Genomic DNA, 12,000 nt, shown 5'->3' on the forward strand with positions numbered 1-12,000 from the left:
ACAATATCCGGCGAGCCAGGACTGACGTAGTGACTGACGTAGTAGAGGCCTTGGCTGCTAGGATACCGGCATCAGTAGCCGCCTCTTTAATATAGTGAGAAGCTGTGACAATATATGACAAGCATTGTCTAGCATGGCCAGAAGAGATTTCAGCTTCTAACTCCAAGGCCCATGCTTCAATAGCCTCTGCAGCCCATGTTGCTGCAATAGTGGGCCTTTGTGCAGCACCCGTGAGGGTGTAAATCGCTTTCAAACAACCCTCCACACGTTTATCCGTAGGCTCTTTTAGAGACGTGACAGTAGTGACAGGTAGAGCTGAGGAAACCACCATCCTAGCCACATGTGAGTCTACTGGAGGAGGCGTTTCCCAATTTTTAGACAGCTCTGGCGCGAGGGGGTAGCGAGCCAGCATCTTCTTTTGAGGCACAAACTTCTTTCCCCAGGGTTCCTGACGTATATCCACTAGGTGTTCAGAGTGAGGTAAAACTTGTTTAACCACCTTCTGACGCTTGAACCTATCTGGTTTCTTAGGAGGGGCGGATGGCTCAGGATCATCCGTAAACTGTAAAATTAACTTAATAGCTTCCAAAAGATCAGAAACATCCACATGTGAACTACCCTCCCCATCAGCAGTATCTGTGTCAGAATCTGTGGGGTCAGTGTAAGCGCCATCTTCATCAGACGAGGTGTCAGTGACAGCAGTGGATTGTGAGGAGATAAGAGCTCGCTTAGAGGACCCCTTGGTCTTAGGCAAGCGAGGGTCAGACTTTTTAGTAGTCAAGGACTGGTTCAACTTCTTAAATTGAGCAGATAAATTGTCCGCCCAAGTCGGGTTAGCTGCGGGGACCACATACGGTTGCACCGGCATAGGAGGTCCCATAGGGGGTGTTAGTTTAGTAACTAGCGTATGTAGAAGCGTGGAGAGAGTAGCCCACGGTGGGTCATTATGTACCCCCGTTGCCACAGTCCCACTGGGGGGCAAGGATCCCCCAGAACCAGAGCCCACAGCTGCTATAGTCTCCTCATAGGGATCTGTGGCTTCAGCAACACCAGCAGTGTGTTCAGCCCCAGAACCGTTACCTTCAGAAGCAGACATGATATAATTTGCAGTATCAGGTAACACAGTACAATTGGCAGCAGCACAATACCTCTTACCCAAACCCCTGCGCTGTGTAGTCAGCACAAGCAGAGATACAGGAGAGATATGGTGACTAAAATCACAGAGAAAAATACTTATTAGAGTATATCTTGTGAAAATCCTATATAATTATAAAACCTGACGCACCAAGCCCCCTCAGGTTATAGAATATAGGGATAGCAAGTTGAGTGAGAGACACGAAATCGAAACCACTCAGCAAGCTAATGCACACACATATAGTCACAGTTAAACAATGCAGAGGTTATTACTAACAATAATACTGCACTGGACCAGCTTATATAGCTATGTAGTCAATAGATATAACACTGCACAGTAAGAACTGGATGTATATCACAGGGTCCTTGTACCAGAGAACCCTGACTAAATGCACTCTTTCTTAACTAACACTGTCTAACTGACATGTAGAATACTTAAGTGTCATGTAAAGTCACAACGCTGACAACCAGGCGGCTTTACACAGGAGGATTTGCCCAAGCAGTCCCAAGAACAGTGTAGCTGAGAGAAATGGCGCCCAAACACTGACAGGGAGTGAGGGAGAGACAGATATGCAGCTCCAGGGCAGGAATATTTGCTGGAAATGGCGCCCTGGGGCTGGGGGAGGGGCTCCAGGTCTAAGCCTTATCCCCATGCTGGCAAAACCACCGGGTACTGTGGGCTACCAGTAAAACAGTTTTAAGGGAAAACCTGACCTGCACCCATGCCCTGGTGATCTAGTGGGATCGCCTGTACTGCCACAGCGTCCACCGCCAGCGTGCGCGGCCCGCCTCCCACTGACCGCGCCGGATCGCGATAAAGTACGGGTCCCGCGAGCGGGACCCACTCACCACCTCCTGAAGCGCGGCCACGCGATCCCGGAGAGCCCCCGTAGTGTGTGCCTGACTTTAGAAGAAAACCGAAGCCTCCTGCTGTAGTTACCCGGCAACCAGGGCTCAGGAGTGTACAGTGCCGCTGGGGAGAGAGTGTACATGTCTAGTGAAACTCACTGCTGCAGCCCTTGAAGCCTATACTTTTCTTCTCAAAAAGCTCTTCTTAGGGCTGCCCAGAGCAGCCCCTCTGTTATGTGCCTGCTATCTGCGGCACCAACTACAAAACTGAGCTCCTGTGCAGGGAGGCAGAGTTATAGAGGAGGCGGCGCTATGCATTCTGGGAACAGTCAAAGCTTTTGAGCCTGTTGGTGCCTCGGATCAAGATCCTACTCTACACCCCTATGTATTTCCTTGTGGAGCCCAGTGTACCCCGCAGCAGAAATACGGGGGACAAAAGACGTAGGGGTCCCCCGTATTTTTAACACCAGCACCGGGCTCCAGAGAGATAATGCCACAGCCGGGGGACACTTTTATATTGGTCCCTGTGGCCGTGGCATTAAATACCCAACTAGTCACCGCTGGCAGGGGTACCCTGGAGGAGTGGGGACCCCTTAAATCAAGGGGTCCGCCCCCTCCAGCCATGCAAGGGGTGAAGCCCGAGGCTGTCCCCCCCCCCCCCCCCCCCCATCCAAGGGCGGCGGATGGGGGGCTGATAGCCTTTTGTGTAAAAAAAATAAGATTTTACTCACCGGTAAATCTATTTCTCGTAGTCCGTAGTGGATGCTGGGAACTCCGTAAGGACCATGGGGAATAGACGGCCAGGAGACTGGGCACTCTAAAAGAAAGATTAGGTACTATCTGGTGTGCACTGGCACCTCCCACTATGACCCCCCTCCAGACCTCAGTTAGGATACTGTGCCCGGAAGAGCTGACACAATAAGGAAGGATTTTGAATCCCGGGTAAGACTCATACCAGCCACACCAATCACACCGTATAACTCGTGATACTACACCCAGTTAACAGTATGAAATATAACTGAGCCTCTCAACAGATGGCTCAACAATAACCCTTAGTTAGGCAATAACTACATACAAGTATTGCAGACAATCCGCACTTGGGATGGGCGCCCAGCATCCACTACGGACTACGAGAAATAGATTTACCGGTGAGTAAAATCTTATTTTCTCTGACGTCCTAGTGGATGCTGGGAACCCCGTAAGGACCATGGGGATTATACCAAAGCTCCCAAACGGGCGGGAGAGTGCGGATGACTCTGCAGCACCGAATGAGAGAACTCAAGGTCCTCCTCAGCCAGGGTATCAATTTTGTAGAATTTAGCAAACGTGTTTGCCCCTGACCAAGTTGCAGCTCGGCAAAATTGTAAAGCCGAGACCCCTCGGGCAGCCGCCCAAGATGAGCCCACTTTCCTCGTGGAATGGGCTTTTACTGATTTAGGATGCGGCAATCCAGCCGCAGAATGCTCCAGCTGAATTGTGCTACAAATTCAGCGAGCAATAGTCTGCTTAAAAGCAGGAGCACCTATTTTGTTGGGTGCCTACAGGATAAAAAGCGAGTCAGTTTTCCTGACTCCAGCCGTCCTGGAAATATAAATTTTTAAGGCCCTGACTACGTCCAGTAACTTGGAATCTTCCAAGTCCCTAGTAGCCGCAGGCACTACAATAGGTTGGTTCAAGTGAAAAGCTGATACCACCTTAGGGAGAAACTGGGGACGAGTCCTCAATTCTGCCCTATCCATATGGAAAATCAGATAAGGGCTTTTACATGACAAAGCCGCCAATTCTGACACACGCCTGGCCGAAGCCAGGCCAATAACATGACCACTTTCCACGTGAGATATTTCAAATCCACAGTTTTAAGTGGCTCAAACTAATGTGATTTTAAGAAACTCAACACCACGTTGAGATCCCAAGGTGCCACAGGAGGCACAAAAGGGGGCTGAATATGTAGCACTCCCTTTACAAATATCTGAACTCCAGGCAGTGAAGCCAGTTCTTTCTGGAAGAAAATCGACAGAGCCGAAATCTGGACCTTAATGGAACCCAATTTTAGGCCCATAGTCACCCCTGACTGTAGGAAGTGCAGAAAACGACCCAGCTGAAATTCCTCTGTTGGGGCCTTCCTGGTCTCACACCACGCAACATATTTTCGCCAAATACGGTGATAATGGTTTGCGGTTACTTCTTTCCTGGCTTTTATCAGCATAGGAATGACTTCTACCGGAATGCCCTTTTCCTTTAGGATCCGGAATTCAACCGCCATGCCGTCAAACGCAGCCACGGTAAGTCTTGGAACAGACAGGGCCCCTGCTGTAGCAGATCCTGTCTGAGTGGTAGAGGCCATGGGTCCTCTGATATCATTTCTTGAAGTTCTGGGTACCAAGCTCTTCTTGGCCCATCCGGAACCACGAGTATCGTTCTTACTCCTCGTTTTCTTATTATTCTCAGTACCTTTGGTATGAGAGGCAGAGGGGGGAATACATAAACCGACTGGTACACCCACGGTGTTACTAGAGCATCCACAGCTATTGCCTGAGGGTCCCTTGACCTGGCGCAATATCTATTTTTTTGTTTAGGCGGGACGCCATCATGTCCACCTGTGGCCTTTCCCAACGGTTTACCAACAGTTGGAAGACTTCTGGATGAAGTCCCCACTCTCCCGGGTGTAGGTCGTGTCTGCTGAGGAAGTCTGCTTCCCAGTTGTCCACTCCCGGAATGAACACTGCTGACAGTGCTAAGACGTGATTTTCCGCCCATCGGAGAATCCTTGTGGCTTCTGCCATCGCCATCTTGCTTCTTGTGCCGCCCTGTCGGTTTACATGGGCGACTGCCGTGATGTTGTCTGATTGGATCAGTACCGGCTGGTTTTGAAGCAGAGGCCTTGCCAGACTTAGGGCATTGTAAATGGCCCTCAGTTCCAGAATATTTATGTGTAGGGACGACTCCTGACTTGACCAAAGTCCTTGGAAATTTCTTCCCTGTGTGACTGCCCCCCAGCCTCGAAGGCTGGCATCCGTGGTTACCAGGACCCAGTCCTGTATGCCGAATCTGCGGCCCTCTTGAAGATGAGCACTCTGCAGCCACCACAGTAGAGATACCCTGGTCCTTGGAGACAGGGTTATCAGCCGATGCATCTGAAGATGCGATCCCGACCACTTGTCCAAGAGGTCCCACTGAAAGGTTCTTGCATGGAACCTGCCGAATGGAATTTTGCTTCGTAAGAAGCTACCATTTATCCCAGGACTCGTGTGCAGTGATGCACCGATACCTGTTTTGGTTTCAGGAGGTCTCTGACTAGAGATGACAGCTCCTTGGCTTTCTCCTGCGGGAGAAACACTTTTTTTCTGTTCTGTGTCCAGAACCATCCCCAGGAACAGTAGGCGTGTGGTAGGAACCAGCTGTGACTTTGGAATGTATAGAATCCATCCGTGCTGTTGTAGCACTTCCCGAGATAGTGCTACTCCGACCAACAACTGCTCCTTTATAAGGAGATCGTCCAAGTACGGGATAATTAAAACTCCCTTTTTTCGAAGGAGTATCATCATTTCTGCCATTACCTTGGTAAAGACCCTCGGTGCCGTGGACAGTCCAAACGGCAGTGTTTGGAATTGGTAATGGCAATCCTGTACCATAAATCTGAGGTACTCCTGGTGAGGATGGTAAATGGGGACATGTAGGTAAGCATCCTTTATGTCCAGGGATACCATGTAATCCCCCTCCTCCAGGCTTGCAATAACCGCCCTGAGCGATTCCATCTTGAACTTGAATTTTTTTATGTATGTGTTCAAGGATTTCAAATTTAAAATGGGTCTCACCGAACCGTCCGGTTTCGGTACCACAAACAGTGTGGAATAGTAACCCCGTCCTTGTTGAAGTAGGGGCACCTTGACTATCACCTGCTGGGAATACAGCTTGTGAATTGCCTCTAGCACAGCCTCGCTGCCTGAGGGAGTTGTCGGCAAGGCAGATTTATTTGAGGAAACGGCGGGGGGGAGACGCCTCGAATTCCAGCTTGTACCCCTGAGATACTACTTGAAGGATCCAGGGATCCACCTGTGAGCGAGCCCACTGATCGCTGACATTTTTGAGGCGGCCCCCCACCGTACCTGGCTACGCCTGTGTGGAGCCCCCGCGTCATGCGGTGGACTCAGAGGAAGCGGGGGAAGAATTTTGATACTGGGAACTGGCTGACTGGTGCAGCTTTTTCCCTCTTCCCTCGTCTCTGTGCAGAAAGGAAGCGCCTTTGACCCGCTTGCTTTTCTGAAGCCGAAAGGACTGTACCTGATAATACAGTGCTTTCTTAGGCTGTGAGGAAACCTGAGGTAAAAAATTTTCTTCCCAGCTGTTGCTGTCGATACGAGGTCCCAGAGACCATCCCCAAACAATTCCTCACCCTTATAAGGCTCTATGTGCCTTTTAAAGTCAGCATCACCTGTCCAGTGTCGGGTCTCTAATACCCTCCTGACAGAATGGACATTGCATTAATTCTTGATGCCAGCCGGCAAAATATCCCTCTGTGCATCCCTCATATATAAGACGACGTCTTATGTTCGCAAAATAGTATCCCTGTTTGACAGGGTTACAGACCACGCTGCAGCAGCACTATCTGCAGGTCTCAGTCTAGTACCTGAGTGTGTAAATACAGACTTCAGGATAGCCTCCTGCTTTTTATCAGCAGGTACCTTCAAAGTGGCCGTATCCTAAGACGGCAGTGCCACCTTTTTTGACAAACGTGTGAGCGCCTTATCCACCCTAGGGGATATCTCCCAGCGTAACTTATCCTCTGGCGGGAAAGGGTACGCCATCAGTAACTTTTTAGAAATTACCAGTTTCTTATCGGGGGAACCCACGCTTTTTCACACTTCATTCACTCATTTGATGGGGGAACAAAACACTGCCTGCTTTTTCTCCCCAAACATAAAACCCTTTTTTAGTGGTACTTGGGTTAATGTCAGAAATGTGTAACACATTTTTTATTGCCGGGATCATGTAATGGATGTTCCTAGTGGATTGTGTATATGTCTCAACCTCGTCGACACTGGAGTCAGACTCCGTGTCGACATCTGTGTCTGCCATCTGAGGGAGCGGGCGTTTTTGAGCCCCTGATGGCCTTTGAGACGCCTGGGCAGGCGCGGGCTGAGAAGCCGGCTGTCCCATAGCTGTTACGTCATCCAGCCTTTTATGTAAGGAGTTGACACTGTCGGTTTATACCTTCCACCTATCCATCCACTCTGGTGTCGGCCCCACAGGGGGCGACATCACATTTATCGGCATCTGCTCTGCCATCACATAAGCCTCCTCATCAAACGTGTCGACACAGCCGTACCGACACACCGCACACACACACACACACACACACACACACACACACACACACACACACACAGGGAATGCTCTGACTGAGGACAGGACCCCACACAGCCCTTTGGGGAGACAGAGAGAGAGTATGCCAGCACACACCAGAGCGCTATATAATTTTGGGATTAACACTATATTGAGTGAATTTTTCCCAATAGCTGCTTGTATATACAATATTGCGCCTAAATTTTGTGCCGCCCCTCTCTTTTTAACCCTTTGAGCCTGAAAACTACAGGGGAGAGCCTGGGGAGCTGTCTTTCAGCTGCACTGTGAAGAGAAAATGGCGCCAGTGTGCTGAGGGAGAAGCCCCGCCCCTTTTTCAACTGACTTTCTCCCGCTTTTTCTGGAATACTGGCAGGGGTAATTTTACATCTATATAGCCTCTAGGACTATATATGATGTAGATTTGCCAGCCAAGGTGTCATATATTGCCCTCAGGGCGCCCCCCCCAGCGCCCTGCACCCTCAGTGACCGGAGTGTGAAGTGTGCATGAGGAGCAATGGCGCACAGCTGCAGTGCTGTGCGCTACCTTGGTGAAGACCGAAGTCTTCTGCCGCCGATTTTCCGGACCTCTTCTTGCTTCTGGCTCTGTAAGGGGGACGGCGGCGCGGCTCCGGGAACGAACACCAAGGCCAGTTCCATGCGGTCAATCCCTCTGGAGCTAATGGTGTCCAGTAGCCTAAGAAGCCCAAGCTAGCTGCAAGCAGGTAGGTTCGCTTCTTCTCCCCTTAGTCCCTCGATGCAGTGAGCCTGTTGCCAGCAGGTCTCACTGTAAAATAAAAAACCTAAAATAAACTTTCTTTCTAGGAGCTCAGGAGAGCCCCTAGTGTGCATCCAGCTCAGCCGGGCACAGAAATCTAACTGAGGTCTGGAGGGGGGTCATAGTGGGAGGAGCCAGTGCACACCAGATAGTACCTAATCTTTCTTTTAGAGTGCCCAGTCTCCTGCGGAGCCCGTCTATTCCCCATGGTCCTTACGGAGTTCCCAGCATCCACTAGGACGTCAGAGAAAAAGAATATTGTTTTTTGTAGCAGAACTACAAGTCCCAGCAAGCCTTCCCCGCAAGCTGGTACTTGGAGAACCACAAGTACCAGCATGCGGGGGGAAAACGGGCCCGCTGGTATCTATAGTTCTACTACAAAAAAAATACCCAAATAAATACAATACACACACACACCGTGATAGTACAACTTTATTACATACATGCACACCAACATCCACACATACTTACCTATGTTGACACAAAGAGTCGGTCCCCTTCTCCACGTAGAATCCACGGGGTACCTGTAAATAAAATTATACTCACAACAATCCAGTGTAGATCGGTCCTCTTCTGTTTGTAATCCACGTACTTGGCAAAATAAAAAAACGAAAAACACGATCCACGCACTGAAAGGGGTCCCATGTTTACATATGGGACCCCTTTCCCCGACTGGCGGGACCCCCCGTGACTGCTGTCAAAGAGGGTCCCTTCAGCCAATCAGGGAGCGCCACGTCATGGCACTCTCCTGATTGGCTGTGCGCGTCTGAGCTGTCAGTCAGGCGGCGCACTCGAGATACAATGTAGCGCATAGGCGCTCCATTATATCCAATGGTGGGAACTTTGCGGTCCCCCGGCTGTGGAATTTTAACACTTTCACACCCCTTCCAACTGAAAAACATGCACTGATCTCTCCATATTATTGTAGTTAGTAAAAAAAAAAAATATTCTTTTAAAAAAATTGATTAAATAATACTTGTGGCTCCTAAATAGACAAACCAAGTAGATAATCCCTTCTAATATAAATAGATATGCTATTAGCAATAAAAAAAGCACCAAAAAATTCATGTTTTTTAAAATTTTATTAGATCACGACAGGAAAATGAGGCGGAATTAAATTGACGAAATGACTGTCGAAAAGCACTGTTGTCGAATCGACATTCTTCAATTGAATATACTTTTGTCGAAAAGCTGCATATTAACATTGCAGACATGTCGAATTGAAAAAATGTCGAATTGCCAAAAGTCGAAAATGAAACGGCAGTTTTTTTGTCGAAAAGTACTGTATTGAATTGTCAAATCAAATTCGACAGGTTTTTTGTGTCGAAAATTACCCGTTTTTCTACATTTTTGGCAATTCGACCGCAATTGCATATACCCTTTAGAATGGATAAGAAAATTATTATAAATCGATACATAAAATATAACTTTTATTACAGTCATTTTAAAAGTAAAAAAGGAAACAGGAATAGAAATATATCCACATAAAATATATCATATAGCGATATAACTCCTCAAGCGAGAATAAATATAAAATTTAAATCTATCTCTCCTTGGTGAGACTAAACATTGTTCACCCCTCAAAAATAAAGGAAAATTATAGAGAAGAGAATTTTCACCAGGCTCAATAAATCCCCTGTTGTGCTATGTCTCATGTGGTACTGATAGTATTTCAAAAATGTGGCGGGCTCAATGCGGTGTTTTAGAGTAAAATACCTACAGTACCTGGTATTCCCTGTAGGTCTCCCAAGCAGGTACTGACCAGGCCCAACAGTGTATTGCTTCCAAGATCAGACGAGGTTGGGCATATGTGGTTTGAACGTAGGTGGATAAACTCCACAAAGCATTAAAAAGCCCAAAACACACTCTCGGAAATCACAATATATTAGAGATACACTTTATGCTAATTATAGCACATGGAATATATATATGTATCTCTGTTTTGCCAGTGAAGCAGTGATATAGCGTGGAAAAAGATTGTTACATATGCCAATTTTGCCTTTAAGACAGTATATGCTACTGTCTTTAATAACAGAGAATTGGGTCTAGGATACCTGCCACCAGGGGTGGATTGGGAAACAAAAGTGGCCAAGGAAAAAGTTCTAAAAGTGGCCTCATGTGGGTGGTACCAAACCAACTGTAGGCACAGCCAATACCAAAGTAGGCGGGATTAATACTTCAAAATAATATTACACCTCATAACCCAGTGATCGCGCTGAGATGAAAAAAAAAGTGGGTCTCAGAGACCCCTCACTTTTAAAAATTGGGGTCCTACCTGTCCTTTTCTGGGTCCCATCGGAATGAAGGTTCTTATTAATCTTATTAATGATTCAAATATAAAAACACAGAGTTGATTTGGATACTACAAAAGTGTTGCAAGGGTGGGGGGGAATGACAATGCTGCTTGGCTGTGTAGCATACAGGTCCCCCTGCACCAGAACTGCAAGTAGGCATTTTGGCGCCCCCTCCTATACCCAAAAGAAGGGACGGCGCGCAGCAAAAATTTAGGGGAGTGGCTTTGTGGGGAAGAGGCATGGCCACATAACAGTGCCAATTCACATTACACCACACAGTAATGCCGCTTATACACATTGCACCAGGTAGAACCTCCTATACACTCTGCGCCAAGCTGTAAGCAGAGGAAGGCGCCAAAACGCCTCAGGCCCCGCTCTGAGTTAGCTCCACCCCCTCTAATGGTGCCAGAAATATAATGAATACTTATACTGGCAAAGTCTCCTTCATGGCTTAAAACATCACACAAGTGCTTGTCAAGCCCTTTTGTGCCAGTTCTACACGGGGGATCTTAGCGGGACCCACCAGGAGGGTCCCGTATGCCGCACCTGTGGTCAGTCGCACTTTGAACCGGGGGAATACAATTATTAATATTATACTGCACTAATAAAATTTCTTGATCACAATACTAAATGTGCTGATAAGTTTGATAAGATTTGGTCAACTCCCAGTCACTGAATTGTAACCTGAATAATAATGTTCTTAATTTCCAGCTGATCTGACCGTTAAGGGCCTACTTTAGAGTTACGTGCAATCAAGCTGCAGGGTTAATATTTGCACCTGGACAAATCATGTTGTGATGTAGAAACATAGAAACATAGAATTTGACGGCAGATAAGAACCACTTGGCCCATCTAGTCTGCCCCCTTTTTTTTTTATCCTTAAGTCAATCTCAACTCTTTTTGAACCTTATAAGCAAGCGGTGGAAATACATTTAATAGGGAAATAATTGATCAAATATTAGAACCCTTGACATGTATATAATGGGTGCAGTGCGTGCCCACACAACTCACACCTTGCACCCATGTTTAGCTACTTACCTCTTTGGAGGCCCACATCTGGCAATCATTTTACCAGTGATATGCGCAGCAGAGTTTAGGCATCGGCAACATGGAGCACACCATGTTTCCGGAGACCTGCATGCGCAATAGACTCTGGCACGATGCCAGCGTCTACTGCGCCATAGATAGGAAAGGGTCCACGCTGCACACAGGAAGGCCAGGAAGGCACCCACTCCTAATTCTACATTTTACAGTAGGGAGCTGATTGGTTGGTACTTTATTTCTACTAAATGAGGCTCTTATAGACAAGATGAAGGATAACAGTATGTACTGCAAGAACAGGTCAGGTACACTCTAAAGGAATTTTAATGTACGTTTAGGTTCAAACATTATTTTTATGTTTTACTTTTTTTTTTAGTGAGCACAAAACTCAACATTTCTAAATGAATTGCTTGAGGACATCAAGAGACTATAGACAAGCCCGTATTAGCTATTGCTTTTTTTTTTATCACAAATTGAGTTATTGTTTTTTCAAAGTGTTTTATCTTTACTTTTCCAGAATATTTATACCATTTTTACATCACATTTGAGAACATGGGCTAGTGA

The 12,000-nt window shown here is 47.2% G+C and overlaps 1 protein-coding gene across 4 annotated transcripts in view; it reads right to left on the bottom strand.

Annotated features, from left to right (window-relative positions):
* The window catches only part of LOC134927634 (intraflagellar transport protein 70A), a 254,713-nt gene that overhangs the window by 102,213 nt on the left and 140,500 nt on the right, over positions 1-12,000 (bottom strand). The gene's annotated exons all lie outside the window — the stretch shown is intronic.

This window comes from Pseudophryne corroboree, chromosome 5, assembly GCF_028390025.1.
Source record: "Pseudophryne corroboree isolate aPseCor3 chromosome 5, aPseCor3.hap2, whole genome shotgun sequence".
In the NCBI taxonomy this organism is placed as follows: Eukaryota; Metazoa; Chordata; class Amphibia; order Anura; family Myobatrachidae; genus Pseudophryne; species Pseudophryne corroboree.